This window comes from Ammospiza nelsoni, chromosome 4 (assembly GCF_027579445.1).
Source record: "Ammospiza nelsoni isolate bAmmNel1 chromosome 4, bAmmNel1.pri, whole genome shotgun sequence".
Taxonomy (NCBI): domain Eukaryota; kingdom Metazoa; phylum Chordata; class Aves; order Passeriformes; family Passerellidae; genus Ammospiza; species Ammospiza nelsoni.
The window spans coordinates 71,209,468-71,217,239 of NC_080636.1; positions in this window are offsets into that span (position 1 = coordinate 71,209,468).

The window sequence follows — 7,772 nt, forward strand, 5'->3', positions numbered from 1 at the left end:
TTATAGAATCCCAGAATAGTTTGGGTTGGAAGGGCCTGTAAAAGGTCTTGTAGTTCAGTCCCTCCCTGCAATGGGCAGAGATATCTTCAGCTGGATCAGGTTGCTCAGAGCCTCACCCAGCCAAGGAACAGTATTTGATCTTTGTGCTCATGATGAGGATGAGGTTGGGCACTCAGCTGTCACCCAGTGCAGGTGCTCCTGCCAGCACAAGCGAAGTGGCTGTAGCAGGGAAGACAACGACTGGTCTGCCCCTTTCGCTGAGGTCTGCTTAAAGCAGTGATGAAATGGGAATGTGGGGCAGTGAGTTTCACCTCAGTTAAGCCAGTCTGCCGCTGATCCCTTGTGTTTGCTGGTGGAAATATGCCCTTAACCACCTGCTTGCAGTAGGGGTCAGATGAGAGCTGCTACTGTGATGCCTTGAGAATTCATAGCCAGGTGTAAGGAGAGAAGGAGAAGCACGAGTCTCCTTTCCAGCATCACCTCCCCATTGCTTCAGCGTAGCTGTAGCAGGAAAACTGCCCCGCGAAGGGCTGGTGAGCTACCGGAGCTGCAGCTGGCTGTAATAGCACAACGTCTGCTCGGTGGGACCACTGCCAATCGTGCTCCTTTCCCCCAGCTGCAGTTAGTGTAAAAGCTGGTTTCAGGTTGCTTGCCTAGCTCTAGATTGGCATCAAATCGCTCAGCTTTGCAAACCCTATTTGCTGCTCATGATGTGTTTATTGGACCTGATTGTTATTCTGCCAGAGACTAAGGTAACCTATGGAAATATATCCTCATTTCTCCCTTCCTCACCACAGAAGCACCCTGTGAGGGTAGCTGTCATTATTTCTGACCTTAATACCTTGCTAAGAAGAGGAGTAACTCCTGGAAAATTGCAGGATGTATTTGTTTTGTTTCCATTATTTTCCCTTTGCTCCGTGGCCATGACACATCATTGTCGGGGACCTGGGGCTGGCAGTGGGCATCAGCAGGAGCAGGAACCACTTCATCCAAGTATCTCCCACAGCTGTGAAAGCTGCAGAAAGGCATTGTGGAGCTCTTGTTTCCTTCCAGAGTGGAGTCCCTGTTCTGTGTGAATTATGAGCACAATTGTCAGTGCTCCTAGCACCGGCAAGGGAAGCTGCTGATAAATGAGGTGCAGTAGCAGCAGCTGCAAAATCGCTGTCCTGCTGGCTGGGGAAAGGCAAAGTCATCAGAGAATTAAGATGAACTGCTAAGCATATTTTGCGCTCAGAAGGCAGTTCCATAGGAATTAAAAGGAAAACACTGCCATATAGGAGTTTTTCTAACTTCTGCTGGAGCTACAGCTGTTGCTCTTCAGGCCTAGTATTCCTTCATGCAATGAACTGCCCCCACACAGCTTCTTCAAATAGGATCAAAAGGGTCAGCTGGAAAAATCTATAAAGAGGTGGAACAATTCAAAGAAGAATGCAGAGGGACAGAGCAATGACTGCTTGGAAATCAAGGTCAAATCGTGCCTTAATAGCTGAGTACACCCAGGACTTCAGACATCTTAAATCAGACCCTAATGGCCATGGCTGGGTAGAAGACAAGAATCCACATGTCTTTTTAAACTGCTATCTTGTGCATGGAAACGTGGCTGTGTGCCACCAACAGAGAGTAAGAAAATGTTTTCTTCCTCTTTCAAAATTTTTTTTTGCTCTCATGAGATTGAGATTTTACACTAGCCATCCTATAAAAAAGAAGTCAGTAGGGAACGCTAAAGTAGTAGCAGCCACTTGAGCTGTGCTGTGTTTGTCACATTGGAGTGCCACTGGTACTTGGTCATCTTGTCAATGTAGGAAAAAATTATATTAACAATATCAACCTCAAGTTTGTTCTTCAAACTTCTACTTCAGTGTGACTTGTTCTCAGTTATTTTGGTCACATTTCTACAGTTGAAGACTTGTGACTGTTTATACCTTTTGCAGTGTGTTATTTCAGTTATACATGAAGTGTAGCAAATCTTTAGTTTCTGTGATTGACTTTGCAGCTAGCTTCCCTCACCCAAGGAAACTGGAATCTACTAAAACCATTCCTTTTAACCAGCACAAGGAATAGAGCTGCCTTCTGCCTTTCACTTCTGCCTTTCCCTAGATCTGATGCTGTGCCATCCTCAGAAATGGCATAAAGAACCTGGCAGAAGGCTGTTTTGCTGAGCAGCTTCTATCTGGTCAACCTAAAGTAGACTTCAGTAGAGCTTTAAGACTAATTCTCTGTGCATTTCTCACTTGAGGTCATGAGCAGAACGTGAACCCTCAGGCTCTGAAATTAAGAGATGGGTTTCTTCTAAACCAGCCCTTCTGAGGAGCCAGCCACAGCCCCTGTGTCAGGTAGGACATGGTTTTCTTCCATGAGTTGTGTTGGTGTCTGCAGGGCTGCAGCAAAGCTCTAGGCTAAGGCTTGGCCTTTCTGTCTCAGATCTAATTCCTGGCCTGCAGCATCTTCTCTTCCCCCCATTTAAATCCCCCTTTCTTGCATGGGCAGCAGTGCTGTCTCTTGGCACAGGGAAAAGCAGCCCAAGTGCAGGCCAGCGGGTGGTGGCTGCCAGGGATATGTGAGCAGAGCAGAGATTTACTCCTTTAACGTGACAGGTCTAGGCTCTTTCACCATCTCTGTCTGCCCAGGGATTGTGAAACCTCTTAGCATGCTGCAAAATGCCTCAACCTCATAGTAATTTCTCTTCCCCAAAGGTATAATGAGGTGAAAAGCTGGCCCCTCAGCCAGTGGCTCAGTACAGGGGAGGGTACGTGGCTGATTCATTTCTCTTCCACAAGACTGCCCGTGCTGTGGAACAGAACAGGGTTATTCCCAGGGGCTGGGCTCGCTGAGGTTAAATATGTGCCTTCCTTTATCAAACTGTTTTCTGCCATTTCTGCACGTTTCACAAGAGGGTTGAGTTACTGCTGAGTAAATTTACAACCAGAAACCTCAGGCCCTTCAGAAAACCAAAGGAGAGTTGGAAGGAATTACCTGTGTTCCAAAAATTAATATTTAGGTGTTCTGACATGCATGTGTAACCAATGATGATGACAGTGACTGTTTTTTTTTTTTTAAATAAACTCTTTGCAGCTGAGAAATGTGATCATTCCAACAAAATAAGAAAGCTTAACCTGCAGAAAAGCTTAACCTGCAGCCAGCAGTTCCATAAACTCTCTAGGCTAACAGGCTGTATTTGTGCTGTCTTCCTCTGTGACAAATGTGCTTGGTGCCACAGTGGTGTCACAAGCCTGAGCCAATGGTGCTTATGGCTTCCAGCTGGGCTGCTGAGTGCTGGGAATACCACAAGCCAAGCAGATCCTGGGTTTGGTGGAAGCAGCGTCCAAAACCTACCTCATTTCTAATGCCTCCTGTCCCAAATCCATTATTAGTCAGGGAAATGTTGACCTTGCCTGCTGTACTTCAAGCACGGCAGCCTTCTGGTCATTTTTCTGAGCTGACTGCTGCAGTTGGCTCACCTCAGGTAGACTTTCTTTAGGGACTCAGATAATAGTTGGTGTTCACTATTGCCGTTGAAGTCTGTGTTACTGGAGAAGGTCTGATGTGATGCTGGCTAGGAGACAGGGGCCAAATTCAGGAAGAATTCTTGTTCTGATGAGAGGAGAAACCCCAGGGAGATGTTTAATCACTGCAGATTGAGTGATACTAATGGTGAAGTTTTTATCCTTTGTGTTAACTGTGACATGTTGTGCTGTGCAAAGTGCACTGATCGAGTTACTCTGTTGCCTTACTGGCCAGAATTCTTTCTTTGCTAACCCTCCTCTGTCTGTGGTATTTTTTCCCCTCATGTTCACTTTGGCATATCTGATGTTACATGGCCAGCTTTCCCAGGCAGGTACCTGGCCATGCCTGTCAAGTTTTTGGAAGGCCACAAACAGGTTAGTTACCTTTATCCATTTACCCTCTCAGAAGGGAAACTGCTGAGACAAGATCTTTCAGGAATGTAAATGACTCCCTTTGTCTATGCTACAAATGAAGAAACATAGATAAATGTCACCCCTGGGAGGCTCCTTTGGAGACTTTTCATGTCCAGCACTATTGCTTTGGTTCATGTATTCCAAGCCAACAACGTTTTCATACCTGAATTAGGAAATTATGGATTTATCTGATGAATACGTGTGTATTTTCAACAAATCACGTGTGTGTTAGAGGTTCATCTGCAGTGCAAGTTTTGGGGGTCACTGGAGTGCTTCTCCCTGGAAGGCAGCAGAAGACTGACAGTAAAACCTCGTTTTTCAGGCTGCTTGATGTGAGGAGGGCAGCATGCCCTGTGACCTGGCTGTGACAGGGGAGCAGAGCTCAGTGTGTGTTTGCACGCACAAGTTTACAGGAATTCTGGCTCTTCCCTGGGGGAGAATGCTCTTCACTCACCTTTTTCACTTCTGAGGGAATAATTACCAATGTTTCTGGGTTTTTTTTTCATTTGAGGTAGGTGATATGCAAACCATGGTGGCACATCCAAGGCTGCAGTTTCAGAAAAATTTGCTTGAATTTAATGTTGATGAAAATGTAATGTTCCAACTTCGAGTCAATGCGTCATGTGTCAGGCTTTCAGCAGCATTAAGTTGCCAATACCTATAATAAAATCCTTATCCATCTGGCTATCCTTAGCCTTAAAAAACAACAGAAAAATCTCAGCTACCATCCAACTCTAAACCTGTTTTCTTACTGAACCAATCTGGTTGTATCATATGCCATTTAAAAGCTCATATCAATAACAGGGATATAATCACTGCTTTTGTTTGAGTATTTTGCCTCTTAGTGCAGTACTTCTCTCTCAAAATTTGCCTTGAGAAAGAGAGCCTCTATTATGATTTTTTTCCCAAATTGCGTGGATAATTGATGTTTAAGATGTTCATAAGGAAAAAAAAAAGCCTGCGTGTAACTGATAGGACAAAGATTTTATATCCACACAGCAGTTGTTCTGTAAGGGGACCAGAATTTCTAGGTTGTCAACTCTGTTGATTATCTTTGCCCAGCACTCAAATTTGATTGTCTTTTAATGCTGCTACAGTAAAGATTTTTTTATTACATTGAAAACAAAATTAAATTAAAAATTAGGTTTGAGAAAGCAGCATTTAAAGGCAGAATATGAGGGGAATGAGAAAAAATATTTTTCCTTGTTGGGTTTTGTAGCTGTTAGCTATACAGATGAGGCATGTTGAGGCTCAAAAAGATGTCTCTTCATTGCCCAATTCTGAAACAAAGTGTGAGAGAGGACTGATTATAAACCTCTTCAGTTCTCATCTCTACCTCTCCAGCTTCTGCCTTGCAGCCTTTTTCTCCATCCTCTGCTCCTGCTTTTGGTTTTGGGCTCTTCCACTCATCTTTTTCCATGATGGTCACCTTCTCTCACTCAGTATTGTTTTCACACCTTCTCATCCTTGGACCTGTTCTGTCTTTTTCCTGTTCAAAGGATGTGGACCACATGCAGAGCTGGGCATATTCACTGAACCTAGGTGACAAATTCTAATTCAAATATAGATTGCTTCTGAGAATGGTGAACCACGTGCCCCAAGCTGTAGGGCTTGGTCAGGTGGAAACTCGGAAAGGACAACCTGCTCATGATGGCACACTCGAGGAATTTCAGGTGTCCTTAATGGAATTACTAGGTGTGACAGCTAGCAAAACCCATTCCTTTTACTTGTTTTTTGTAATACAGAGAAGGAAACATACTTTTATATGCCCCAGTTACTGAGATAAAAGTGATCCATTAAAGGTGAATCTTAAAAAAAGGAGAACTACCCATGCATCAAATTTGATGGAGTGGTTTCTTAGGAAAACATATACATTAAAAAAATTAGTTCCTTAAAAAGTAATCAAAATTACAAGTGTTTCTTAGTGTAATATTGAAATACAGGAATCTGGCTTCTTTTAAATATCATACAGGACAAAAAAAAGAGAAGAATTAATATCACAGGCGATACTATATTTCTCCCCATCTACCTGGACTGATGAGAATTCATTTTTTGCTTGGACAACATTTTAAAAAGACAAAAAATTCAGCCAATACAATCAGCAAAATTCTTCTCCTTCATTAACTAAGTGCCCAAGAGACAAATGGATGAAAATGTAGGTTCCTGTATTCAAGAGGAGGTTGCAGATTAAATGATGCAATAAATTTACCCCTGAGCTAAAAGCAAATTTTCTTCTAACATAAAGATTCCAAAAAATCTGAAAGGTGACTTTTACAGGGTGATGGCTAAAATGATGGGGAATAGCTCTTTAGAGCTATGGGCGAGATCATGCAGAAGTGGTGTGTGTATCTATGGTGATGTTCTTCTCTCTGTCACTGGGAACAGGCTGCAGGCATTCAGGTGGGGAGGAGAAACTCCCTGAAATGCTGGGTCGTGTTTAAGTATTTGAAGTTTATTATGGACTAGGTGGTTTCCAACTAAATATTGTGGAATGTTGTGCACAATTAGGTAAACTGCTAAAAGTCATAATTGTGATGATTATTGTTTTTCCCAAGGAGACTCCTAACAACATTTCCCATATGTTGTCCACTTTATGGGACTGTATGTCTTATTTCACATGTGCCTCGTTTTAAATATTCAGTACTATGTATTTTTAATTTATAGCCAAATATCTCAGCATCTGAGAAGGCAGGTAAATATGTTTGCCTCATTTTTGTAGGCAAGGCAGCTAGGGAACAAAGAAGTCAAAGGTTTGTTATATGATATATTGGCATTTAAGCAAATGACTAGCAGTCTCCTCAAAACTGAAAGCATGACCTTTTGTGAAATGGCATTCTTTTATTGAACAAATGTGTTTTTAATGTATTCTGTTATAGCTGCTTGCTGTTGTGATTATACGAAATTGAACTGCCTTTTGCAACAGCAAAAACTACAGTGAGAACAAAGGGACTGACCTGGCTTTGACTCTTCATTCTCTTCTGCAAATCTGCAAATGCATTTGTTGAAGCCTGTGCAAATCAGTTGCTGCAAATATTAAATCTCAACCTCTATGGTTTTGCTGTGGGGCAGCCTATAAGTCATGAGTTAGTGACAGGAAAAATGAGAGAAACTTGAGCTGCAATGTTTTTAATGATTTTTTTTTTTTAAGTAGAAGCATTTAGTTAAGCCAAGTAAATCCCTACTCATTTACTTGCAATTTTAACTCAAATGACAAACCTACAGTTGCTGAGAACAGGTTATGTGGGTTCCTTGCGAAACCCCTTCATGAGAGAGACAACATCCTCTTTCCCTCAGCTGAAGGCTGGGAAAACAGCAGGTCAAATTTCTGCTCGTACCAAAGCCCCAATTCTTGGTAGTCCTGCAGCAAGCACAGTGTCAGCAATTGTAATTCCTGACATTTCTAACTTGGAGGAGGGGACTGAGAAGGGTGGATGAAATCTGTTTACTTTGGACAAAAATGGAAGGTATGTTCTTTGCTGAGAATGTATCCTCAGAGGGCACAGGCAAGGAAATAATTTTGGTAGTTCATTGCTTAAAACACAAATATATTCCAGGTCTTGAACAGAAAACCTTGAAGTTTTGAACAAGTGTGCAGCTGAGAGTGTGGAGATAGGAAAACTCAACTTCTTTGGACACAACACTCTGTACAGTGGGACATGACAGCTGTGAGCTGGAGCTGCCACCTTCGTCTCTGAAGGTGTCCTTGTTCTGAGCCATTTTGCTGCTGCTGTCTTGAATAGATAAAGCTGAGTACACAGCCAGAGCCCAGAAGAATATCCCCCTAACCTTATCACTAGCCTTGCTTACATCTTTGGAAAGAGAATTTGCTGAGAAAGTACATGGCCTCTTCATTAC